The sequence below is a fragment of the Gorilla gorilla genome, chromosome 19 (assembly GCF_029281585.2).
Source record: "Gorilla gorilla gorilla isolate KB3781 chromosome 19, NHGRI_mGorGor1-v2.1_pri, whole genome shotgun sequence".
NCBI lineage: Eukaryota > Metazoa > Chordata > Mammalia > Primates > Hominidae > Gorilla > Gorilla gorilla.
In genome coordinates this window covers 19,430,498-19,458,197 of record NC_073243.2, presented here as the reverse complement: position 1 = coordinate 19,458,197, position 27,700 = coordinate 19,430,498, and the positions used below count along the sequence as shown (strand labels likewise).

At 41.2% G+C, this 27,700-nt stretch overlaps 1 protein-coding gene across 3 annotated transcripts in view; it reads left to right on the top strand.

The window, feature by feature from the left end:
- Positions 1 to 27,700, top strand: part of UBE2G1 (ubiquitin conjugating enzyme E2 G1) — a 96,360-nt gene that overhangs the window by 23,234 nt on the left and 45,426 nt on the right. Inside the window, exon 1 of one of the 3 annotated variants that reach the window (XM_063700525.1) lies at positions 12,439 to 12,557. The exons of the other annotated variants lie outside the window; for them this stretch is intronic. The gene's annotated coding sequence lies outside the window, so the exon portion shown is untranslated. Of the gene's footprint in view, positions 1 to 12,438; positions 12,558 to 27,700 lie in introns of those variants that run through there. 3 annotated transcript variants of the gene reach the window in all.

Genomic DNA, 27,700 nt, shown 5'->3' with positions numbered 1-27,700 from the left:
AGCAGTACATTAAAGAACAGGACATGAAAGTTTTGCTGGTACAAAGTTTTGCAGTTATTGCGGGAAGACAGATGGTAAACTAGATAATTAAATTAAAAATGTGGTGTATTAGGTAGTGATAAGTGCCCTGGAGAGAAAATAAAGTGGGGAAAGGGAATGAAAAGTTGAGGGTGGAGTACTGATGTCTTGAAGAGCTTTCCAGGCCAAGAGAAGAACAGTACAGGGGCGCTGCAGTGGGAGAGAGGCCTGGCAATGTCAGAGGAGCAGCAAAGGGTGTGGAGGGGAGGCTGTGTGGTTTTTTACAGGTAAGGATTTAGGCTTTTACTCAGAGTGAGGTAGCCGTGAGGTTTTTCAGCACTGGAGTGATATGACCTGATTTACATTTTAATGAGATCATTCTTGGCTTGCTATGCTGAGAATATAGACTGCACGGAGAGTCAGATGAGACATGATGCTAGCTTGGACCTGTATTGGAGCAGAGAACAAAGTGGTTTAATTCTTGGGTGTATTTCCTAAATAGAGCTGTTGGAATTTGCTGGTGGAATAGAATTCTTTTCTTTTTCTTTGAGGCAGGATCTCGATTTGTTGCCCAGCAGGAGTTCAGTGGCACAGACATGGCTCACTGCAGCCTCGAACCCCTGGGCTCAAGCCTCAGCTTCCCCAGTAGCTGGGACCATAGGCATGTACCACTGCGCCTGACTAATGTTTAACATTCTTTGTAGAAATGGGGTCTCACTTTGTTGTCCAGCCTGGTCTCCTAAAATGCTGGGATTACAGGTATGAGCTACTGCGCCTGGCCTAGAAGGAACACAATATTTGAAGGGTAGAGTGTGTGAGAGAATGTGTCAAGGATGATTTCAGGGTTTTTGGCCTGAACATCTGAAAGGATGGAGTTGACATTAACTGAAATGGAAAAGAAAGACTGCAGGACAAGGAGGAGAGATAACCAGGGGCTTGGTTTTGAATATGCTACTTTTGATTTGTCTATTAGACACTGAAGTAGAGAAGTCACATAGGCAGCTTACTATATTTGATCTGGAATTCAGTGAGGAGGTTTAGCTTAGAGATATAAAATGGGAAATTGTTAGCATATGGATTGCATATAAACTATGAAGTTGGATGGGCTCAATAAGGGAGTAAATGTAGATAGGTGAAGAAGATTGAGGACTAAGTCTTGGGACACACTGGCATTAAGAAGCCAGATAAGTAACCAGAAGCTAGTGAAGGAGTGTGAGCGGCATCAGTGAGGTGTCAGAGGAGGCAAACCAGAATGCTGTGGCCTTTAAGCCAAGTGAAGAAAGCTTCAAGGGAAGAGAGATCAGCTGTGTCAAAAAAGAGTTTGGGTAAGATAAGGACTGATGAGTGACCACTAGAGGTGAATGGTACTTTGAGAAAGGCAGTTGCACTGGACGGATTGGTATGAGCCTGAGAGAATGGAAGGAGAGCAAGCGGAGATAAGGAATGAAGACAACTCTTAAAGTTGTACCGTGAAGGGCTGTTGAGAAATGGTGCAGTAACTGGAGGGCTTGTGGGCTTCATTTGTGTGTGCGTCTGCATGCGTGTGTGTGTAAAGTTGGAGAATTGCTAGTGGCATGCTTTGCTGATGGGATTGAATTTAGTAGAGAGAAGAACCGATGACACAGGAGAGGGTAGGAATTTCTGGAGCAGTGTCTTTGAGGACATCTGAGTGGGAAGAATGAGATCAGATCTAATTACTGGCCAGTTTGGAAGCCTTATTAGGAGCAAGGGCAGTTGATCCAGAGTAACATGAGAGAAGGTAGAGAAGTAAATACATCGGCAGAGATTCAGGTTAGACGGTATGTCTGGGTAAAATGGGGAACATTTTCATACTTATCTCATGATTTTTATGAGTATTAAGTTTAATACTTATAAAGGGATGATTACAGAACATAGTACTCAGTAAGTGTTGACTGAAATTGTTAAGTTTGTAATATTTATAAAGTTACAATGTGATTTACATGACCAGCTTCTTTCAGTGTGTGACTAATACTCTGAAAATACTGGCTTTTCATTTGAGCCAGATGGCTCAGTCAGTAATTTCTAGTTATGCCATCTTTTTTTTTTTTTTTTTTTTGTAAAGACACTGGGCACCAAAGGTGCTACTCACACAGAATATCAACTTAAAACTCACCCTGGAAAGACAAGATTTTCATAGTTCTAATCAGAAACATTGTAATTTTGTTATATTCATGTTATGGTTTTGAAGGTTTTTTTTTTTTTTTTTTTTTTTTTTTTTAATACGTGAATTAAGGGGCCGGGTGTGGAAGGCCGAAATGGGAGGGTCACTTGAGACCAGGAGTTCCAGACCAGCCTGGTCAACATTGTGAGACCCCATCTCTATTTAAGAAAAAAAATAAAAAAAAATAGTATGTTGGGTATTAGTTTGTTCTCATGCTACTATAAAGAACTGCCCGAGACTGGATAATTTATAAAGGAAAGAGGTTTACTTCACAGTTCTGCATGGCTGGGGAGGCCTCTGGAAACTTACAATCATGGCAGAAAGGGAAGCAAACATCCTTCTTCAACATGGCGGCAGGAGAGAGAAGTGCAGTGCGAAGCAGGGAAAAGCACCTTATAAAACCATCAGATCTCGTGAGAACTCACTATCACGAGAACAGCATGGGTGAATGCCCCCATGATCTAATCACAGCCCATGAGATCCCTCCCTCAACAAGTAATTGTAGTTTTAGGACCAGTTGTAAAGTTAGTGCAGATAAAGTGGGAACATTAGAAGGAGAGTTGGAACCGGGAGATGCTTGGAAAATCTACTCAAACTCTCACTGGATTTAAGTATATTCCTATTTTGAAAATTCAGCGTCCGGGAGGGAGGTGGGGGGGTCAGCCCCCCGCCCGGCCAGCCGCCCCGTCCGGGAGGGAGGTGGGGGGGTCAGCCCACCGCCTGGCCAGCCGCCCCCGTCCGGGAGGTGAGGGGCGCCTCTGCCCGGCCGCCCCTACTGGGAAGTGAGGAGCCCCTCTGCCCGGCCAGCCGCTCCGTCCGGGAGGGAGGTGGGGGCGTCAGCCCCCCGCCCGGCCAGCCGCCCCGTCCGGGAGGTGAGGGGAGCCTCTGCCCGGCCGCCCCTACTGGGAAGTGAGGAGCCCCTCTGCCCGGCCAGCCGCCCCGTCCGGGAGGGAGGTGGGGGGGTCAGCCCACCGCCCAGCCAGCCGCCCCGTCCGGGAGGGAGGTGGGGGGGTTCAGCCCCCCGCCCGGCCAGCCGCCCCGTCCGGGAGGGAGGTGGGGGGGTCAGCACCCCGCCCGGCCAGCCGCCCCGTCCGGGAGGTGAGGGGCGCCTCTGCCCGGCCGCCCCTACTGGGAAGTGAGGAGCCCCTCTGCCCGGCCACCACCCCGTCTGGGAGGTGTACCCAACAGCTCATTGAGAACGGGCCATGAAGACAGTGGCGGTTTTGTGGAATAGAAAGGGGAGAAAGGTGGGGAAAAGATTGGGAAATCGGATGGTTGCCGTGTCTGTGTAGAAAGAGGTAGACATGGGAGACTTCATTTTGTTCTGTACTAAGAAAAATTCTTCTGCCTTGGGATCCTGTTGATCGGTGACCTTACCCCCAACCCTGTGCTCTCTGAAATATGTGCTGTATCCACTCAGGGTTGAATGGATTAAGGGCGGTGCAAGATGTGCTTTGTTAACCAGATGCTTGAAGGCAGCATGCTCGTTAAGAGTCATCACCACTCCCTAATCTCAAGTACCCAGGGACACAAACACTGCGGAGGGCCACAAGGTCCTCTGCCTAGGAAAACCAGAGAACTTTGTTCACTTGTTTATCTGCTGACCTTCCCTCCACTATTGTCCTGTGACCCTGCCAAATCCCCCTTTGCAAGAAACACTCAAGAATGATCAATAAAAAATAATAATAAAAAAAAAATAAAAAAAGTAAATATATAAAAAAAAAAGAAAATTCAGTAGCTGTGTTCTCTAAGAGCATCAGAACCTCAGTATCAGTTTAGGGCAAGACGGAGGATGCAAGGATGAAAGGGGGATATAAATAAGTTTTATTAGGTTGGGCATGGTAGCTCATGCCTGTTACCCCAACATTTTGGGAGGCCAAGGTAGGAGGATCACTTGAGCCCAGGAATTTGAGACCAGCCTGGGCAACATAGGGGAGACCCTGTCTCTACAAACAGTTAAAAAAAGCCATATGCACCTGTGTTCCCAGCTAATCAGGAAGCTGAGGTGAGAGGATAGCCTGAGCCCACGGCCAGGGCTGCAGTGAGCTATGACTGCACCACTGCACTCCAGCCCGTGCAGCCCCAGGCTGAGAGAAGTGAGACTCCATCAAAAGAAGGAAAAGAAAAGAAAAAGGAAAAGAGAGAAGGAATACATTTTATTGTTATTTTAGGAAAATTTGGCTTTGACTTTTTTTTTTTTTTGAGATGCAGTTTTGCTCTTGTTGCCCAGGCTGGAGCGCAATGGCATGATCTTGGCTCACCGCAACCTCCGCCTCCCGGGTTCAAGTGATTCTGTGGCCTCAGCCTCCTGAGTAGCTGGCATTACAGGCATGCGCCACCACCTGCCTAGTTTTGTATTTTTAATAGAGGCATGGTTTTTCCATGTTGGTCAGGCTGGTCTGGAACTCCCAACCTCAGGTGATCCGCCCAAAAGAGTTAAGAGCTTGAGCCAGGCGCGGTGGCTCACGCCTGTAATCCCAGCACTTTGGGAGGCCAAGGCAGGTGGATCATCTGAGGTAAGGAGTTTAAGACCAGCCTGGCCAACATGCTGAAACCCCGTCTCTACTAAATACAAAAAAATTAGCCGATCGTGGTCGTGGGTGCCTGTAATCCCAGCTACTTGGGAGGCTGAGGCAGGAGAATTGCTTGAACCCGGGAGTCGAAGGTTGCAGGGAGCCAAGATCGCACCACTGCACTCCAGCCTGGGCAACAAGAGTGAAATTCCATCTCAAAAAAAAAAAAAAAAAGAGAAGCGCTTGGGTCTGAACCCACACATTGAGGCTCCAGCAATTAGGCACTTAACCTCTATGCTATGTGGCCTTTCTAAAATAAAATAATAGTAAATATAACCCAAGAAGAAACTTAAAAGGTGTCAGTCTTCCACAAACTCAGGTTTAATCTCTTGATCTAACATGATGTTAATGTCGAAAAGAAAAAGCGTTCATTGTTACTGTTGTTGAAAAATTTTCATAAAATGTAATATACATTCCTGATATTAAAAGGAAAGAATACCGGTAAAATAGAGGTGGATAATACCATTACTATGGTATTGTGACTGACTGAGCACTACTCCCGAGCGGTACCAGTCCCAGACATTTCCCCCGAGCAGGGAGTAGTGCTCGGTCAGTAGGCACTAGCACCGTCATTGTACAGGTCATTAAGATACTTGCCCCTTCCTTGGTTATCTAGCCGCTGAAGGGATAATTATGTTTGGCACAAAGAGGATGGTGCTGCAGCAGAGCCTGGCTCTGGCATTTTTTCTGATTGATCGGCATCTGTTCTATACCTGCTGTTAAATATTTTGACTCTCACTCCAGATCATCAAATTGTTTTGAGAGTAAATGAGTTGAAGCATGCATACTGCCTAGCTAGACCAGTGTCTGAGATAAATATAATACAGAGTTTGCTATTATAATTTGGAATTTTTATTGCGTATACTCTGCCGTCTATACACAGTTGGCTTAGGAAATGAATTGGGAAGCTTTTCTGTTTCACAGGATAGTTTAATAAAAGAATTACCTTTGAAATTACCTTTTACTTACTATGAAAATGTCTGGGACTGGTATTTGGAGTTGAGGGGGGAGCTAACTGTGTAACTTATGCGAATCTTCGGAAGTTATTGGAGTGTTTTCTAATTCTGTTAGATGCTTTTGACAATTTATATTTTCCCAGAAAATCATCCATTGTATCTGTGTTTAAAATTTAACAGCTTAGGATTTACTGGAAACGTATTTTATATTTATTTTTATTTCTTCTCTATTATCCTTTTCAGTCCCTAATTTCATATAATTGTTTTTTTAGTCCAGCTAATAGTTTGTCTGTTTTTTTCCCCCTCCCATCAAAATATAGCGCCTAAGTTGTTTTCGTTTTTTTTTTTTTTGAGATGGAGTCTCGCTCTGTCGCCTAGGCTGCAGTGCAGTGGCGCGATCTGAGCTCACTGCAACCTCTGCCTCCCAGGTTCAAGCAGTTCTCCTGCCTCAGCCTCCCCAGTAGCTGGGACTACAGGCACGTGCCAGCATGCCTGGCTAATTTTTTGTATTTTTAGTAGAGATGGGTTTTCACCACGTTAGCCAGGATGGTCTTGATCTCCTGACCTCGTGATCCAACCGCCTCAGCCTCCCAAAGTGCTGGAATTACAGGCATGAGCCACCGTTCCTGGCTGCTCCTAGGTTTTAGAATTAATTCTGCAGGCTTCTGTTATCTTACTTGAGTAACTTTGAATTCCCTTATTCTTATTTTTAAATGTTTATTTTCTAACCTTGAGTTGAATGCTCATTTAATTCTTGCTCAGTTGAAGATGTTTAGGCTGTGGCTCTCTTTCTCTGAGTATAGCTTTATTAGTGTACCAAAGATTTTTTTCTCTTGTTTTTCTTTTTTCTTTTCTTTTTTTTTTTTTGAAACCGAGTTTCGCTCTTGTTGCCCAGGCTGGAGTGCAGTGGCGTGATTTCAGCTCATTGCAACCTCCACCTCCCGGGTTCAAGTGATCCTCCTGCCTCAGCCTCCCGAGTAGCTGGGATTACAGGCATGCGCCACCGCACCTGGCTAACATTTATATTTTTAGTAGAGTCAGGGTTTCACCGTGTTGGCCAGGCTGGTTTCGAACCCCTGACCTCAGGTGATCCACCTGCCTCGACCTCCCAAAGTGCTGGGATTACAGGCGTGACCCACTGCCCCCAGCCTTCTTTTTCCTTTTCTTTCTTTCTTTCTTTTCTTTCTTTCTTTCTTTTTTTTTTACACAGATTAGAGTGTAGTGGCATGAACACGACTCATTGCATCCTTGACCTCCTGGGCTCAAGGGATCCTCCCACCTCAACCTCTCAAGTAGCTAGGACTTCAGGTACGCGCCAGGATGCCCGGCTAACTTTTTTTATTGTGTGAGCCGCTAGGCCCAGTCGTACCAGAGATTTTTATATGGGCAGTTTTTATCATTGTTATTTTCTAGGTAATCTCTATTGATTTTGATTTACATTACTCCATTCAATTACTTGAAGTAATTTAAGGAGAGAGAGTACGTAAATGTCAAGTCTACTGCATTAAGGGGAGTAGCTTAATTGTTTCATTGTCAGATTGTATAGACTGTTTCTACTTTCTTGAAATTTTTGAGGTGTTAATGGCCTAAATTGATGATCAGTTTTTGTAACTGTTGCATAGAGACTTGATCTCATTCTTTCATATGTTCAGCCATTTTGTCATTTATGTATTTGATCTTTCAGGAAATGATAATCTTATATTCTTACTTCTGCCTAAAAGTTTTTCTTAGATTTCTTTGAAATTTTTGTTCTGGCTGGGTGTGGTGGCTCACATGTAATCCCAGCCTGGCCAAAAAGATGAAACCTCCCCTCTACTAAAAATACAAAAATTAGCTGGGTGTGGTGGTGCACGCCTGTAATCCCAGCTACTTTGGAGGCTGAGGCAGGAGAATCACTTGAACCTGGGAGGTGGAGGTTGCAGTGAGCCTTGCACCATTGTACTTCAGCCTGGGCGACAGAGCAAGACCCTGTCTCAAAAAAAAAAAAAGTTTTTGTTCTAACTATATATTATGAAAATTTTGGTATATATAGTTTTATAACATATCTTTATAGATTGTAATCTTGATCATTATAAAAAATGACCCTTTTCTGCCTCCTTTAATATTCTTTCAGTTTGAATTCAGCTGGTTTTGAAAGGGTGTTGATGCTTGCTATGTATGCTTTTATCTAACCTTTTACTTTAACTTCTCAAAGTCTCTATTTTAGATTTGTCTCTTGTAGACCCTTGTAGTTGGATCAAGGTTAGTCTTGACTCAATTTGAGATGCTTTTAATCATTTACATTAATGTTATATATTTTGCTTTGCTTATATAATATTAGTGTATTTGTTTTGTTGTCATCTATATGTTTGCTTTTGGTTTTCTTTCTTTTCTTTTCTTTTTGAGACAGAGTCTAGCTCTGTCGCCCAGGCTGGAGTGCAGTGGCATGATCTCGGGCTCACTGCAACCTCCGCCTCCCGGGTTTAAGCGATTCTTCTGCCTCAGCCTCCCAAGTAGCTGGAATTACAGGCGCCTGCCACCATGCCCGGCTAATTTTTGTATTTTTAGTAGAGACGAGATTTCACCATGTTGGCCAGGCTGGTCTCGAACTCCTGACCTCAAGTGATCCTCCCACCTTGGCCTCCCAAAGTGCTGGGATTATAGGTGTGAGCTACAGTGTCTGGCTTGGTTTTCTTCTTTTAAACTACATGGTTTGTTTTCTTTATTTGCTCTCGCTTCTGTCTCATTTTGTAAGTTATATACTGTATTTCGTTATGTCTAAGATACCGTTGGTGGTTGTGTGCTTCGTTATTTTGTATACCATTAATACAGTTAAATGCTGTCAAAGAAACTATGACGTACCATTGATTGAAATATGCATGCTGATTTCAGATAGACAAAAATGTGAAAAAGGTACATCTTAGAATAGATTAAACATGGTAGTTTGTAGTTCTATGGGTATGATAAAGCTATAGCTTTAATATATTTAAATCTATTATGTTTATCAAATAGTTTTTTCAGGAGTGGTTGTTTGAGTGCTCTTATGTTTAAAAATGTCTGTTAGTGGCTTTCACAAGCAACATGATGTTTTGGCTGGTTACAGAATTTTTGGGTTACGTTTCCCTTTCTCTTAATACCCAGCAGACACTATTCCATTATCTTCTGGCATCTAGGGTTACTCTAGAGAAGTCTGGGGCCAGCCTGACTGTTTTTTTCCCTTTGTAGGTGACCTACTTCTGCCTGAGTATTGCTAGAATTCTTTCTTTATCCTTGAAGTTCAGTAACTTCATCAGGATATAACTCGGTCTTGGTGTGATTCTCTATTACATTTTCCTGTTAAATGGTAAGCCATTCAAACTGCAGATTCAGGAATATTTTCTTATACACCTTTTAATATGCATTCATTTTTATTTTTCTTTACTCAAGAAACATGAGTTTTATGATTGTTTATCTTCATTTCCTGTCTTCCATTTCATTACTTTTCTAAATGCTTCCTTTGTTCTTTTCTGCTGTGCTCGATGTAAGCTTCTTGAGATTTTGTTTGATATCATGTTTGTTTTCATCAGTATCAGGTTGACTACTTCCTATATATGATGGGGCTTTCATTTTGCCAGTGGCTTCAGTACTTCATTCAATTTTATATATTTATGTCTGTGAGTTGCTCTTTCAACTTGTCTCATTTATTTCCTGTTTTAAAAAAAACTTTTACTTAACAGTAAAAACAGGTAAAACCACCTGTAATCCCAGCACTTTGGGATGCTGAGGCGGGTGGATCACTTGAGGTCAGGAGTTCGAGACCAGCCTGGCCAACATGGTGAAAGCTGTCTCTACTAAAAATACAAAAATTAGCCGGGCGTGTTGGTGGGCGCCTGTAATCCTAGCTACTTGGGAGGCTGAGGCAGGAGAATCCGTTTGAACTGGGGAGGCAGAAGTTGCAGTGAGCTGAGATTGTGCCACTGCATTCCAGCTTGGGCGACAGAGACTCCCTCTCAAAAACAAACAAACAAACAGGTAAAACCACATTGTTTTTGAGTAGATGGGTTAAAACCAGTTACACAGTGACTAATATTAAAATTTACTCTCTAAGAAGTGATGAGTAAAATGGTTTTATCAAGTCTTGTGTTTTATTAATGGCATGAAATATAGAAAAGCAGGCTTAGAGATACTATTTTTTACAGTTGGATAAACTTTTATACACAGTAGAAATCTGATTTTGCCATGTGTTTTTTTGTTTATGAGGGAGAAGTGTTCAATGACTTTTTCCCAAATATTTTTTTTTCATTCAGTGAGTTACAAAATGTGCTAGAAAAATATATTGGAAATGTACCTTGCATGGTGGCTTATGCCTGTAATCCCAGCACTTTAGAAGGCCAAAGCAGGTGGATGGCTTGAGCCTAGGAGCCTAGGCTGCAGTGAGCCATGATCATGCCATTGCACTCCAGCCTGGGCAACAGAGTGAGACCCTGTCAAAAAAAAAAAAAAAACCATGGAAATTAAAACTGACATGTTCTGCCATTCATGTGCCACAATTCAAGACCTGCTATGTGATTTTCTCCTGAATGCCAGTCGCCTCTTTGTTTTCTTCTGAGGAAATGAAGGTGATCAGTGATAAGCCCCCCGGTCTTCATTCAGGGTTGAAGGGAATAGTGAAAACTGTGAACGTATACAACTTGTGGTTACTAAGAGTGAGACTTTGACTGCGCATTAGGCAAAAAGTGTAAGTCTTTTACATTTTTTTTTTTTTTTTTGAGACGGAGTCTCACTCTGTCACCCAGGCTGGAGTGCAGTGGTGCGATCTCGGCTCACTGCAACCTCTGCCTCCTGGGTTCAAGAGATTCCCCTGCCTCAGCCTCCCAAGTAGCTGGGACTACAGGCGCGTGCCACCACGCCCATCTAATTTTTTGTATTTTTAGTAGAGACGGGGTTTCGCTGTGTTAGACAGGATGGTCTCGATCTCCTGACCCTGTGATCCACCCGCCTCAGCCTCCCAAAGTGCTGGGATTACAGGTGTGAGCCACCACACCTGGCCAGCGCCTAGCTAATTTTTGTATTTTTAGTAGAGATGGGGTTTCTCCATGTTGGCCAGGCTGGTCTCGAATTTCTGACCTCAGGTGATCTGCCTGCCTCGACCTCCCAAGTGCTGGGATCACAGACAGAGCCACCGCGCCCGGCCCGTCTTTTACATTTTACATATTTTAGCTGTTTACGGAACAGGTTCGCCCGTAAGTTTTTTTCTTCTCTTCTTTTTTTAAAATGATGGCTGAGATACAGACATTCTTTACATTACTTTTGATGTGAACGAAGGTCATTTCAGTAGACTTGCACATTTAGAGTATGCCAGCAACTTACTCAATACTGCGATAGGTGGAACTTACGGTCTGGCGTCTGAATTGTAGCTTATCCTCAACCATCAAAATTCCTACCCAAATTTCTTGTGTTCCAAACTTAAGAATTGTTGTGTTTCATTGCCAATAACATGGCTTTTTCCTAAAGTGATACATATTTTTAAGTAATTCATTTCTTGGGCAAATATTTACTGCCAGAGACTGTCACAGGTCCTGGGGCTATATCAGTAAATAAACAAAAACCCTTGTTCTTATAGAGCTTGCTTTGTAGTTAGGGTAGGGGAGAGAAGAATTAATAGAAAGTGTAGAGTGCTGTGTGGAAACTAGAACAGGGAAAGAGGATAAAATAAGGAGTGTGTAAGGGGGTGGGGTTTCATTAAAAATAGGGTGACAGTGGACCGAGGAACTCAGGTGAATGAGTGAATCATGCAGAGGTTAGGTGAGGCAAGCACAAGGGCCCTGAAGTGGGGCTGACCTGAACGCTGGAAGGAGGTGGCAGAGCGGTTAGCTGAAGGTTGGAGAGAGATGCTGGTTAAAGCCCCTGAACGCTGGAGGGAGGTGGCACAGCACTTAGCTGAAGGTTGGAGAGAGATGCTGGTTAAAGCCCCTGTGGTGGCAGAGCGGTTAGCTGAAGGTTGGAGAGAGATGCTGGTTAAAGCCCCTGCGGTGGCAGAGCGGTTAGCTGAAGGTTGGAGAGAGATGCTGGTTAATTCTGAAAGACCCTGTAGGCCATCACACAGGCCATTGCTCTGAGTGAGAATGGGAAGCTGTTGGTATAGTGACATGATATGACTCACATTTTTCCAGGATTACTTCTGCCTGCTGGGTTGAGAGTAGATACAATAGGGAAGGTATTTTCCATAGTACCCCAGCACATGCATTTTTATTAAACATTTGTGGCTGAAATGAAAGCTTCACCAACAATAACCCTATTTTATTTTTTGTTTCTGTTAGGAAAAATGAGTGCTGGTTATGTTCCACTAGATCTATTTCATGACTGTGTGGCTTACGGTTGAAAAACACTGCCAAATAGAATATAGCCTCTGACTTAGTGGACAAGAAGTAAAATTGAGGTTTGTGTATGAAAGCAAAGTGAACACAATGTAAAATAAAAGAATAAAAACTTAAAAATCAACATTATGTATATGTATATATACTTAGCTTAAAAAAACCCAAATAATCAAATACCAGTGATTCAAGAGGCCTAATAGTGAACAATGCATTCAGTGAAGGATAATGAAGAATTCCCCAGAGGCAACTGCTTTTTAAAACCTTTTAGGTTCAGATCTCCTGGGGGCTTAACTCCATGCTTCTAAATAATATATTTATAGTGTTTATTTTTTGGTTTATCAACTTTAGACATTCTCTGTTGACTTCTTGCTATGACAGATGTTTTCAGTCCCACTTCTCACTACTGACCTCCCTCGTACGACGGTCACTGAACTGGCGCCTCTCTGGGGTTCTGCCCAGAAGATTAGCCTTCCTCCTTCGCTGCAGCTCCTCTGTGAGTATTCTGCTCTCTGCTCCCTCCACTCTGCTTACTCAGTTCACGTTCTTCCATCCGTTTTCATCTTTCAGAGCCATGGGCAATCCACCTGGTGTTTTTAATATACTTTAAATTAAAAAGTTATTTTTTAATTTCTTTAGAAAAATTTATTTAACTTCTTAGGAGGGAAGAGGAGATAAGCACACGTGCCCGCACTGACACCTTGAACTAGAAGACACGATTAGGCCAAAGCTTTTTGTTGTCAAAAGTGTGTAGTGTATGTGTTTTAGGAGTTAGATATATTCAGAATATCTTATCTTTTAAAAATTGTAAATATTTCCCCATGTCCTGAAATATTCTTGTAAAGTATTTTAAATAGATGCATAGCATTCTTTCATATGCTGCTACTATCATATTCCCCACATCTTGACTTCTGGGTTTTCAAATTATAGTTGTAAACCACTTAAATTATAATTAATGCTTCTGTGGATTTTCCTTATGAAAACATTTATACATAATCCTTGATTATTTCTCTTCGGATAAATTTCTGGTCATTTCTTAGTTAAGGAAAATAAATATTTTTGAGGTTCTTCATAAATATTACTGATTGCCTTCTAGAAAGGCTTTGCTAATTTGTATTTCCACTATTAACTGTATCAAAGTGCCACTTTTTATTGTGTTCTTCATACCACCAGGAACTTTAAAAAATGTTTGATTCTGCTAGGTAAAAAGAAAATTATTTTAAAAATTCCCAAGAAAGGTGAACACCTTGACAGTTTGGAGTGTGTGTGTGTGTGTGTGTGTGTGTGTGTGTGTGTGTGTGTGGTTTTAAAGGTTTATAAGAGTAATTATTTGGCTTTTAATTTTTTATGGCTATTTTGGCATTTAGCAATTTTATTTTTCTGGCCAGGGCACAGTGGCTCATCATGCCTGTAATCCCAGCACTTTGGGAGGCCAAGGTGGGTAGATCTGTTGAGGTCAGGAGTTTGAAACCAGCCTGGCCAACATGGTGAAACCCCGTCTCTAATAAATAAATAAATAAATAAATAAATAAATAAATAAATAAAATGTATTTTATTTATTTGAGATGGAGTTTCACTCTTGTTGTCCAGGCTGGAGTGCAATGGTGCGATCTTGGCTCACCGCAACCTCCGCCTCCTGGGTTCAAGCAGTTCTCCTGCCTCAGCCTCCCAAGCAGCTGGGATTACAGGCATGTGCCACCACGCCTGGCTAATTTTGTATTTTTACTAGAGACAGGGTTTCTCCATGTTGGTCAGGTTGGCCTCGAACTCCTGACCTCAGGTGATCCGCCCACCTTGGCCTCCCAAAATGCTGGGGATTACAGGCATGAGCCACCGTGACTGGCTGAAATTTTATTTTTTTAAATCATCCAGCTAAGTAGGCTTTCCCATTTATTTATTTTTTGACACTTAGAGTAATGTTTCCCATTCCTAAAATCAAATAAGACTATGCAAAATTTGAAGATAGCTTTGAATTTGGAGTGGGTATGGAAAAGTGCCTGGGAGAAACTTGGCGACAGTTGATTTAGAAACAATTAGGCTTTGGCTTGTGTTAAAAATATGCGGATCATTTAGATTTTCGATTGTTGCGGTCCCCATGTCTCCTGTTGCCCCATACTATAGAAGGTGTTAAATTGTTAGACACTTCCATGAATGTACTTCATACATGTAAAACTTCATAGATGCATGACTCATGGCTCTGGGTAGTCTAGCTAAACTAGTCTTTTACGTCATACGTGTAAAACTTTGTAGATGCAATAACTCATGGCTCTGGGTAGTCTAGCTAAGCTAGTCTTTCCACTCAAAGAGCACGATACTTAAGCTTTCTCCTGGTGAGTCATGAATTGTCATCAGGGAATTTCTCACTGTTTGGCTTAATTCGATTAGGAACTGCTACTGGTGATAGTTTAGTCCTTATTTAGTTTTAGTCTAAGAGAACCTTACTGACATTACTATAAATCTAAAAAAAAAAAAAAGAATACCTTTAAAAGAGCCTAATGGCAATGGACTAGTCAGGATAGTAAGAAAAAGTTATACTGGAAAGAGAGAGATGGTTTATGAATTGGTTACAAAAAATACATCAGTATTATTTTGAAGACAACCCTGATTTCAGTCATGGTTGAAATCCTTAACCAACCACAAAAATGTCTTACATTTTAAATATATTAAAGTCCTTAAATTATGGAAATAGTGTCTTCTAAGAAGTTGATTAATAGTGGAAAGAAGAGTCTCAGTCTCTCTTTTATTTTTTGAGACAGAGTCTCATTCACCCAGGCTGGAGTGCAGTGGTGCCATCTCAGCTCACTGCACCCTCTACCTCCCAGGGTCAAGCGATCCTTCTGCCTCAGCCTCCCCAGTAGTTGAGACCACAGACAAATGCCACCATGCCCGGCTAATTTTTTTTTTTGAGACAGAATCTCGCTCTGTCACCCAGGCTGGAGTGCAGTGGTGCTATCTCTGCTCACTGCAACCTCCGCCTCCCAGGTTCAAGCAATTCTCCTGCCTTAGCCTCTGGAGTAGCTGGGACTACAGGCACACGCCACCATGCCTGACTCATTTTTTGTATTTTTGTAGAGACGGGGTTTCACCATGTTGCCCAGGCTGGTCTTGAACTCCTGAGCTCAGGCAATCCGCCTGCCTCGGCCTTCCAAAGTGCTAGGATTACAGAAGTGTCTTGTTTTTTTTTTTTTTGAGACGGAGTCTCTCTGTGTCGCCCAGGCTGGAGTGCATGGCGCGATCTCCGCTCACTGAAGCTCCACCTCCCGGGTTCACGCCATTCTCCTGCCTCAGCCTCCTGAGTAGCTGGGACTCCAGGCGCCCGCCACCACGCCTGGCTAATTTTTTGTATCCCTGGCTAATTCTTTGTATTTTTAGTAGAGACGGGGTTTCACCATGTTAGCCAGGATGGTCTTGATCTCCTGACCTGGTGATCCCCCCGCCCCGGCCTCCCAAAGTGCCCCGGCCTCCCAAAGCGCCGGTATTACGGGCGTGAGCCGCCGCGCCCCGCCCACCATTGTCATGTTTTTAGTGCAGCACAGAAGCCCATCAAGCGGCAGTCACATAATTTCCTAATTTGTTTTTGAAAAAAACTTAGCTAAATTCCAATTTTCTATGTGCTTAGGTTTCTTTTATAAGTTTGAATAAATGTATAAATAACTTCAGGGTTGTTTTCTGGGTTCTTGGTACCTCATACAGATAAACTTGTAAATGGAATAAGATGTAGAGGAATGCAAAAGAAGCTAAGGAGCAAGCATGACAGCATCCTCTTATTTTATCGCCTTCTCTGCAGTAGTCAGGGTACAGGGCACTGAATTCAGATCAGAATCATAGACTTTACTGTATCTCTTGCTGGCGAAAATATTTAAGTTATCTGACATTTACTAGGTCTATTAAATCACCCAAGGGAAGAACTTTTTTTGTATGCATAAGGTAGTAAAGGGCTTTTGCAAAACCAGTATGTTGATATTTTGGACAACATAAAACAATATACACGTTGTACATTTACTTTAAAAATTAACTTGTGAAAAGCATTTCTCATTTTGTTTACTTAGTTTTTAAATAAAGCCAGACTAGTTTAGCTTAATATATGGGTGCTCAGCTGGGAGAACCAGATTAACCATCATTCTAGTCAAGGCTTTGAGTTTCCATTCTCTGAAATGATGACTTGCAACTTGGTGGAATTTGATATTCTTTCCAAAACTAAGAAATTTTGGTGATCCATTCGGAGTTATTTCTGCTCTCTTTCTTTAACAGTGAGACTGAGAGTATCGGTCTACTTGCACTGCACATGGGCCAAAATGGGCCTTTCACAGGAGAAGCTCTACACAAAGGAAAGGAGAAAGGGTTCCTGCAGAAGGAAGAGAAGGGCAGATTTGTTCTCAGAGGTCACTTATGTTAAGGCAAGGATGGCAGATGTCTCATCATGGATTTATTTGGCGGGTGTGGCTGCTGAGTACTGTATTGGGAGGAATCCTAAGTACGTGATAGGTTATTAATGGTGCTGTCTTTGGGTGTGGGCCACGTCGAAGGCTTGAGGGTGATTCAGAGTAATGACACAGTCCGTCTGTATTTTAGGACCTGCCACACAAGGAGGTAGGAATATGCTTGGCTTCCATTTGATGTGTCCCACACTTCTGATATGTATATTGGACTTTTTAACTACTCCATTCTACTCTTCCCCCCTTCTCACTACTGTACTTAACTAAGTCTTAATAGACAAACGCACAAACCGGTAACTCCTCATCCCTCTTTATCCCGAGCCCCTGGCAACCCCCATTCTATTTTCTCTCTCTGAATTTGACTTCTCAAGGTATTTTCTTTTCTTTTTCTGTTTCTTTTATTTGCAACAGAGTCTTGCTCTGTTGCCCAGGCTGGAGTGCAGTGGCACGATGTTGGCTCAGTACAACCTCTGCTTCCCGGTTCCAAGCGAATCTCCTGCCTCAGCCTCCCAAGTAGCTGGATTAGGGGTGCCCACCACTACGCCTGGCTATTTTTTGTATTTTTGTGTTTTTTTTTGAGACAGAGTCTTGCTCTGTCACCCAGGCTGGAGTGCAGTGGCACGATCTCGGCTCACTGCAGCCTCCGCCTCCCAGGTTGAAGCGATTCCTGCCTCAGCCTCCCGAGTAGCTGGGATTAACAGACATGAGCCACCATGCCTGGCTAATTTTGTATTTTTGGTAGAGACGGGGTTTTGCCATGTTGGTCAGGCTGGCCTCGAACTCCTGAACTCAGGTGATCCGCCTGCCTCGGCCTCCCAAAGTACTGGGATTACAGGCGTGAGCCACCGCGCCTGGCCAATTTTTGTATTTTAGTAGAGACGTGGTTTTGCCATGTTGGCCTGGCTGGTTTCAAACTCCTGACCTCAGGTGATCTGCCCACCTTGGCCTCCCAAGTGCTGGGATTACAGGTGTGAGCCACTGTGCCTGGCTGCAAGGTATTTTCATGTAAGTGGACTCATACAATATTTATCCTTTTGTATCTGGCTTATTGCACTTGGCATAATATTTTCAAGTTCATTCATGTTGTAGAATGTATCATAATTTCATTCCTTTTTAAAGCTGAGTAACATCCTGTTGTATGTATATACTGCACATTTTGTTTATCCATTCATCTGTTGGTTGACAATTGGGTTGTTTCCACTTTTTGACTGTTGTGAATGATGCTGCTTTGAACATTGGTGTACAAACATCTGTTTGACCCCCTGCTTTAATTCTTTTGCATATATAACCAGAAGTGAAATTGCTGGATCATATGGTAATTCTAAGTTTAATATTTTGAGGACATGCCATGCCGCCTTTCACAATGGTTGCATCCTCTTACATTCCCATTAGCAATGCACGGGGTTCTAATTTCTCTACATTCTTGTCAACACTTGTCATTTTCTGTGTGTGTAATAGCAATTCTAATTGGTTTGAAGTGGTATCTCATTGTGGTTTTGAATTTCTTCTGTTATTAGTGATATTGAGCATCTTTGCATTGTGCTTGTTGACCAGACATCTTTTTATCTTTGGAGAAATGCCTATTCAAGTCATTTGCCCATTTTTGCATTGGTTTTCTTGTTGTTATTGAGTTGTATGAGTTCTTTTTGTATTCTGGATATTAATCCTGTATCAGATAGGTGATTTACAATATTTTTCCCATATTTTTTGGGGGTTGCTTTTGATGAACTAAAGTTTTAAATTTTGATCCAGATCATTTATTTTTTCTTTTGTCTCTATTGCTCTTGGTGTCATGTTCAAGAGTTTGTTGCTAAATCCAATGTCTTGAAGATTTTCTCTTATTTTTTCGCCTGAGAGTTTTAAAGTTTTAGCTCTTATGTTTAAGTTTTCAGTTCATTTAGAGTTAATTTTTGCATATCATGTAAGGAAAGAATCCACCTTCATTCTTTTGCTTATGGATATCCAGTTTCCCTAGCATTGTTTATTGAAAGATTTTCTTTCCTCATTGAGCGGTCTAGTCAACCTTGTTGAAAATTAGTTGGCCATATATGCAAGGGTTTTATTTCTAGGCTCTTATTTTGTTTCATTGGTGTATATATGTCTGTCTTTTTGCCAATACCACAGTGTTTTGATTATTGTCGTTTTGTAGTAAGCCTTGGAATCAGGACATGTGAGTTCTCCAACTTTGTTCTTGTTTTCAAGAATGTTTCGGCAATTTGGGGTGTGAATTTTAGGATGGGTTTTCGAAAAGTTGTTGGGATTTTGATACAGGGATTACATTGTATTTGTAAATTGCTTTGGGTGGATTTTTTTGTGTTTGAGGAAAAGATTCAGTTGTTTAGAAGTCTCTTAAGCTCTCTTTATTTTACTTTTGTCTTTCCAGCATATGTCTCTTTCATATATTCACTTATACAGAATAGTGTACATATGTGTGATACATGCAGTGTAAATATGTACAATTTTAAGAGTTATTTAAAAACAAATACCATGTAACTGCTAGCAGGTGAAGAAATAGTTGGTTGAAGTTTTAAAACTACTGAAATAGAGTTATGACTGATGAACTACATTGACACGTCATCACCCACAATCCCATCATTTATATCAGGGTTCACTTTTGGTATTGTACATTCTATGGGTTTAGAGAAATATTTGACGTGTATCTTACCATTATAGTATCATACAGAATACTTTGATGGCTCTAAGAATCCTCTTGAGATTGAATTTTTGAAGATTTTAAACTACTTTTATTTTTGTTTTTTGTTTTTTTTGTTTGTTTGGTTTTTTTGAGATGGAGTCTCGCTCTGTCCCCCAGGCTGGAGTGCAGTGGCGTGATCTTGGCTCACTGCAAGCTTTGCCTCCTGGGTTCACGCCGTTCTCCTGCCTCAGCCTCCCGAGTAGCTGGGACTACAGAAGCCCGCCACCACGCCCGGCTAATTTTTTGTATTTTCAGTAGAGACGGGGTTTCACTGTGTTAGCCAGGATGGTCTCGATCTCCTGACCTCGTGATCCGCCCATCTCGGCCTCCCAAAATGCTGGGATTACAGGCGTGAGCCACCGTGCCCGGCCTTAAACTAGTTGTTGAGTAGAGTATCCTATTCAACATTGTGGATTTTTCTAATAATTTTCTCAAGAAATCATTTAACTGGCTGGACATGGTGGCTCATGCCTGTGATCCCAGCATTTTGGGAGGCTGAGTTGGGAGGATCACTTGAATCCAGCAGTTTGAGACCAGCCTGGACAATATAGTGAGACCCCCATCTCACTTTATAAATAAAGCAGTTGTTTCACTTATTTCCACATCCCCTAGATTTCCTGCAAACTGTAGCAGTACTATCTAATAGAAACATGGGAACCACACATGAGAGCCTAATGTGTGATTTTAAAATTGTAACCACATTTAGAAATGTAAAAAGATAGGTAAAATTCATTTTAATAATTCATTTAACTCAATATACCCAAAATATAATTTCAAGACGGAATCAGCATAACTTTTTTCTCACAAAGTCTTCAAAAATCCAGTTTATATTTTACATTTGCAGCACATCTTAACTAAGACTAGCCACTTGTTAGGTGCTCAGTAGCCACATGCGACTAGTGGCTGTTATATTAGAAAGTGCAGGTCTAACCTAAGAAGCTTGATTTCATTCAGTGTAAACATTTTGGGGGAGGGGCAAGAGTATGTCATAGATGAAGCTTGTGTATACCATTTTGCATCAAATAAGAAGGTACACATTCTTGGGTTAATGGTTCTAAATTCGAACAATTATTTGGTGATTGCCAGATTTCTCTGTTGCGAAGATGCATTATCTCTTTTTACTGGTGAGTAATCTGTGGGGTGATGCTTGGGCATCATATTCTGTTCTCCAATGACCTTTTCACTTAATGGTTTTAGCATCCATTGATCATCCTTGCCTGGATTATTACATTAAGGGTTGCAAATGAAATGCCCTAAATATATCTATGTAACAAATTTCCACCCCTTTCTTCCATTATATAAAGCATTAAAAATACTAGTTACTGGCCAGGTGCAGTGGCTCATACCTGTAATCCCAGCACTTTGGGAGGCCGAGGTGGGCAGATTGCTTGAGCCCACTTCGAGACCGTGACGCCCATGGTGAAACCCTGCCTCTACAAAAAATACAAAAATGAATTGGGCATGGTGCCATGTACCTATAGATCCAGCTACTCAGGAGGCTCGGGAGGATTGCCTGAGTCCAGGAGGTCAAGGCTTTAGTGAACTGTGATTGTGCCACTGCACTCCAGCCTGGGCGACAAAGCTGTTCTCTTAGCCCAGTCTCCTTAGTAAGATCTAATAATTTTTCCTTTGGGAGATGACTTTCTCTAAACTTTGGAGGTCAGCAATAAATTGAAAGGGACTAGTTTCTTATCTGATTAATTCATTTTCATTTTGATGAATTCATATGCCTTCTTAGGTTCTTCCTTAAAATCCTTAATTAAAGGAGTTTTGTCTTCATCATCATCCTGCATCAGAAACGGCATCAGTAATTGATATTTAATCTCATAGGTTGTGATGAGTCCTTACTTTTGTTTTACAGGTTGCTCTTAAGTATTGTTGGGTTTTCAGAGTATATCAGCAAAGGCTTTAGCTTAACATCGCTCAATTTTTTAAATATAAAAGCAATGTTAGCCTGACACGTTTTCTTTTTAAATTTCTTACCAAAGCACAAGATGGCATTCTTTAAGAAAGGTCTATTTTTGTCAGTTATAAATTTGCTTTCCAATATTTCTCCTTTATTAATAGTTTTCTGCAATTCATTGGGGGAAAGTTTGTTGCAGTCTCGCTATCAGGAGAAGCTAATTTATTTATCAATGATATTTAATTTTATGCATTTATGTACCGTTCTTAAACCTCTCAAACAATTCAGGGCTTGCTTTGCAACTCAGCTGCTCACCAAATTCTCCTGTTTCTCTCCTTTCACCTTCATCACTTCGGAGATAAGAAATGCACATTGCTGTTGCCACAGTGCTCAGTGGTTCCGTGCTGCTGCTGGTTATACATTTTTGTATGAAGTATTACTGTAACTGTTAGAAAAGCACCATGCTCTAGCCAAGTCATCAACATTGCCTTCCATTTGTATTTCTCTTGCATAGAAACAGTCTTATGTGTGATACAGGGGATATACTTAAAGTCAGGGGCTCAGCTTTTGGTTCCCATGCCTTTAAATAAATGCATTACTTACAATTTTTTCTTTCAATGTTTGTACTTTCCTAGGCCTCTTACTTGGGTTCACCTGTATTTTCCCAGGACATCCCATTTTCTTAGAAGCCATTTTTACTTAATGTGGAGAAGATCATGTACAAGATGCCTTTCAGTAGAAGTTATATTTCATGCACAACATTTCTGATCATGCAGCAGGGCTCTGTTCTTTTGCTAATGTGATTATAAGGAGAAGAAGCACATACAAATAAATAGTTATTTGAATTAGAGAAATATAATCTCCTAATGCCATCTTAGGGAAGGGTTTGAGGAGGAGTTCAAGGCATGATAGGAAGATACAACAGAGAGTGAGTTAGTGTCAGTAGATCACAGCTACTTTGACATAATCACACCTGTTGTTCCCCTTTGGAAGAAATCTTGGATTGGACCTGGCATGGTCTGCTGCTTACATTATTCTTTCTTTCTTATGTCAAGAAGTGGGTGGAGACTACTTAGAGGAATGAGGAATCAACACCATCTTAATATGTGTTTGTGAGTAGAACATCTTGTATTTGTATTACCTGTTCCAGTTTTTAACTTTGTGCATTTTATGTGAATCTACTTATTATACTTCCATTAAAAGTAGTTTAATACTTGGTCATATGTTAGAAACCTGTCATTCAGATTGTTGCATTTCAAAATGTAGACAGAGCTGTCATTCTGACTTGTTTGGCTTTTGAGTTTCATACCACACTTAGTCCAATCAAAATATTAAAAAAAAATTATGTTGCTAATTTTCTTTTTCAAATTTCAAACTTTTACTTTAATTATAATAAACTTTATAGACACACATTTGAATGGCACACTAATAGCCTAGGAAAATTAGGGGTTTAAATGTAAATATTGCCTTCATCCCTTAGACTCTAAGTAATAGCAACAAACATTGGGCAAATTGGCTGGGCTCACCTGTAATCCCGGCACTTGGGTGGGCAGGGTGCGGGGGCGAGCTCAGGAGTTCAAGACCAGTCTGGGCAACATAGGAAGACCTTGTCTCTACCAAAAATACAAAAAAAAAAGACAGACATGGTGGTTTGTGCCTGTGGTCCCAGCTACTCAGGAGGCTGAGGTGGGAGGATTGCTTGAGCCCAGGAGGCGGAGGTTGCAGTGAGCCATGAACACACCACTGCACTCCAGCCTGGGCCACAGAGTGAAACTCTGTCTCCAAAAAAAGAAAGAAGGCCACACTGCTTAAAAAGCCCATCCAAATAATCAGAAAAAAGAGAATCACTCAATGTAAAAAAAAAAGGGGTGGGGCAATAAAAATATGTAAATGCACCAAAGATAAATTGCCAGTGGCAGAAGGATGCCCAGTGTTAGCCAGCAGTAAAGATACCCAGTGTTAGCAAGGCTGTAGGGAAATCGTTGCCTACAATGTTTCTGGGATAATACATTGAAGTAAACATTTTGTGGCTTGATATATATGTTCCTTTGACTTACAGTTCAGTTTATAGTTTATATTCTAGATATACTTCCACAGATGTACAAGGAGAGTGCAAAGTATTCTTTTTAAATTAATTTTTTTTTTAAAGATGGGGTCTTGCTCTATTGTTCAGGCTGGAGTGCCATGGTGCGATCATAGCTCTCTGCAGCCTCAGACTCTCCTGGGCTCAAGAGATTTTCCCACATCGTCCCCCAGAACAGTTGGGGCTACAGGTTTACACCTCCTGGCAATGGCAGCATTGTTTTTTCTTTTTATTTATTTTTAAAAAGACTTTTAAATATTCATAATTTCTTTTTTTTACTTTTCTTTTTGTTTTTTTCACTCCTCTCAGCTCATACCTAGGCAGCATTATTTATATTTGAGGGGGGGAGAAAAAAAGAGGTATGGTGGTGGAAACGAATTATCTAATGTTCAGACTATGCTAAGTGGCCATCAGTTATACAAGGGTGATTCCATTTCTGTATAGTATATGGTGGTGTAGCCTAAATCTGAAAGAATACACAGCAAATTGTTAGCAGTGGTTGTCTTTGGAGAGCAAGAAGGTAGTATCTAATGCCTTCTATTTTATTTTCCTATGTTACTTTAGGATACATGGCCTTTTTTCATAATTTAAAAAATCAAAGTACGTAAAAGAAGGTTGAAAATATTCTACTACTTAGTAATAACAACCACCACCTACAGATGTCTCCCAACGTTGGGCATCCTTGCATCCACCTTTCAGTGCATGCATGCGGGCTGAAATCTGAGGTTGTAATAGGAGTGCCATTTATATACTTTAAGTTGCAAGTTGCATATGAATGACAACCCACCTAAGGTAATATTGAAGAAATTATTGACCTATAGATAGACATTTATCGCAAGAAGAGATTAATTTCTAAAAGAGTCCTAAAGTTGAGAGAAGAAAATTTATAAAAACCTCTAAATAGTTTTGAGACTCTTGACAGAACCCACTGACTTCCTGATGTCCAGGATGAGGGAATAAACACATATGTATTTCTTAGTACCTCTCTCCCTTTCCCTCCATTCCCTTCCCATTTTCTAATCATAAATATAGATATATTTAGTAATTTGTTATTCTTTTTTAACATAGAAATCCTGATAATGTAAAATTACGACAATACAGAAAATAACAACGTAAAATCCTGACAATGTAAATTTATATATAAATCCTGATAATGTAAAAATAGGACCAATGGCAACAAGAAAATAATACACACACACACACACACACACACACACACACACACACACACACACACACACGTGTGCCACTTGGCAGTGACAGCATATATTATTAAATATCTATATTTATATAAAAGCTTATAGCATTCATGGTGGTTTGGTTTTATTTATGCATTTACATGGGGTTGGTAACTACACTGGTCCCTTTCACCTGCGTTTTTCTATTACAGAATTCTTTATTTTGATTCATTTCGCAGCATTTAATTCAAAAAGTACCATTTCTTAAGTCCTTAAAGTTTACAATACATGTGAATGTGTATTACCATCTTATTTGGACTTCCTGTTTGGGCTTCTCTCTCTCTCTTTCTTTTTTTTTTTTTCGACACAGGTGCCTAGGCTGGAGTGCAGCAGCATGCTTACAGCTCACTGCAGCCTCAACCTCCTGGGCTCAAGTGATCTGCCCACCTCAGCCTCCTGAGTGGCTGGCACCACAGGCGCTTGCCGCCATGTCCAGCTAATTTTTGTATTTTTTGTAGAGGTGGTGTCTCCCTGTGTTGTCCAGGCTGGTCTTGAACTCCTGGGCTCAAGCATCTACTTGCCTGGGCCTCCCAAAGTGCTGGGATTACAGGCATGAGCCACCATGCCTGGCTGCATTTCTCATTCTTTTTATCACATTCTTCTTCAGGATTCCGTATTTCTTCACGTCACTGTTACTTACCTACAATGAGTATTGTGGAGAAATCTGAGGCTAACCTGGTTGGTTCCACCCACCCACCTATACTGGACTTGTTTTTTCCCTTCCTGAATGTCCTTGATATTGTTTAACTTTAAAGTTCAGTGCCTCATTTGACAGATGTTTTATTGTTTATTCTGTACCAGTTTTTTCTGAGTTGTGGGATATGTTTTCAATCTGTATATTTATTATTATAGAAAGCTTTATAGATTTATGACATTTTAATATTCTGATCTCTTCAGGAATGCCAGTTTAACTTATGTAAATCTCCTTTGTTATCTTTACTCTTTAAAAATATCTATTTATCTTTTCATTAGAAGTATGATTTCTGAAAGTTATGACCATGATTTGTTTTTAGTCTGTTTTTCACTTTCCTTTAAGGTCTCCTGTTGCTTTATAATGTTTTCTTTCTGGTCTTCTTTAAAAATATGTTTCTGTAATTTTTTTGAGACTGTTTTTCTGAAGTCTTTCTGGTTTTTTATATGTATTATTTGGTGGTTGAAATGAACTTAAAGTGAATTGGAAATTCAAGAATCTCATGACTGTGCTTGCTTCCTTCAGCAGCAGCATGCTTACGACTCACTGCAGCCTGAGAATCACTTTTTTTGCCCCGTATAATGTGGGGAAGGTAAAAGGACAGTTGAGAACCACTGGTGTATTCGAGGGGAAACTGATTAGGGACCAACTGGGATGTAAACTTAAAAATAGGGCTTTACACATGAAGAAGGTGGCATTCTTAGTTGGAAGTGACAGGAATTCAACTAAAATAAATTTAGACAAAAAGGAAAACTGACTTCTAACTAAGTTTATAGAAGGGCAGGAGTAGTACCAGGTGTAAGAAATCAAAGATCTGTTTGGATTTCTTGTTGCTTATTCTTCATTTTGGCTTCATTCTCCTTGAGACTTGAATTGTGGCTATTGGTAGCTCTCAGGCCTTTATGGCACAGCTTCCCAACTCTGAAAAACCACTCCCTCCTGTGGCCTTGGGGTACCGGGGGCCTTGTTTGGCAGTCCTACTAGAAACATAGTTGGGCGTGAGGTTTGAAGCTGGGTAGTATTTTCCAAAAGAAATAATTCAGGTATGGGCTTGTTCTCAAGATTCTGAAGAATACAGATGTATTCCTTTTATGTCCTGTAGCCTAATTAATGAGCAATTTTAAAGGAAGAAAATGCACAACTAACATTTATTGTACCTTAAGCTGGGTCAGACTTTCGCATATACAATATCGTCTCCGTGTTGCAACGTTACCAAGGGCTTTACCATCCTTTACTGATAAGGAAAATGAGACTCAAAAAATAGAAATGATCTGTTTAAGTTGTCCAGGCTAGTAATACATAATATCGTATGCTGTGCCCAAATTTTCCATTGTGAAGTGACATTCAGAAGTCCTCAGGAATCATCTTTATCAAATTTATTTCTATAAAATAGGCGAGATCAAAGTAAGCTGTTTGTGTGACACTATAAACTAGTGTTAGGGCATAATTTCGGTATTGTGAGGAGTTCCTGCTGCAACAAATCTTGGCAGAGATGCATGCTTATGCTATTGTGTATAATTTATGCACAAGCAACAACGTACTTAGGACTTAATATTGAAGAACCCTTACGCCTGTGATTGAAGAGGCTGTGATAAGCAGGGTGAAATATTGCAGGTAGCAGAATGTCAGTAAGTGTTACTTTAGGAATGTGGTCCAGAATTCTGCCAAGCAAATCCCTTTGGGAAGCATATTGACAAATTCTTTTTAAGAGATCATCTCTGATCTGTTTGGCTTGTCTGTTTCATTTTCCTTATGTTTTTGAAGCACAGTAAAATAAATTGGGTTGAATATTTTTTGTTTTGTTGTTTTTTGAGACAGGGTCGCACTCTGTATTTCCCAGGCTGGAGTGCACTGGTGTGGTTTTGGCTCACTGCACTTTCTACTTCCCAGGCTCAAGCAGTCCTCCCACCTCAGCCTTCCGAGTAACTGGGACTATATAGGCACCTGCCACCATGTCCGGCTAATTTTTTTTATTCTTTTTGAGACGAAGTCTCGCTCTTGTCGCCTAGGCTGTAGTGCAGTGACACGATCTCAGCTCATTGCAACCTCCTTCTCCCAGGTTCAAGCGATTCTCCTGCCTCAGCCTCCTGAATAGCTGGGATTAGAGGCACCCGCTACCACGCCTGGATGATTTTTGTATTTTTAGTGGAGATGGGGTTTCACCATTCTGGCCAGGCTTGTCTTAAACTCCTGACCTCAGGTTATCTCCCTGCCTCAGCCTTCCAAAGTACTGGGATTACAGGCGTGAGCCACCACACCTGGACAGGGTATCACTATATTGCCAAGCCTGGTCTCAAATTTCTAGGTTCAAGCGATCCTCCTGCCTCGGCCTCCCAAAGTGTTGGGATTAGAGGCCACTGAGCCTGGCCTTGATTTTTTTATTTTTTATTTTTTATTCAAGAGACATGGTCTTGCTCCAAGCTGGAGGGCATTGGCACCTTCTTAGGTTACTGCAGCCTCAAACTTTCGGGCCCAAACAGTCCTCCTGACTCAGCATCCCCAGTAGCTAGGACTGGGTCTCTGTATGTTGCTGTTGCCTAGGCTGGTCTTGAACTCCTGGCCTTAAGCGATCCTCCCACCTTGACCTCCCAAA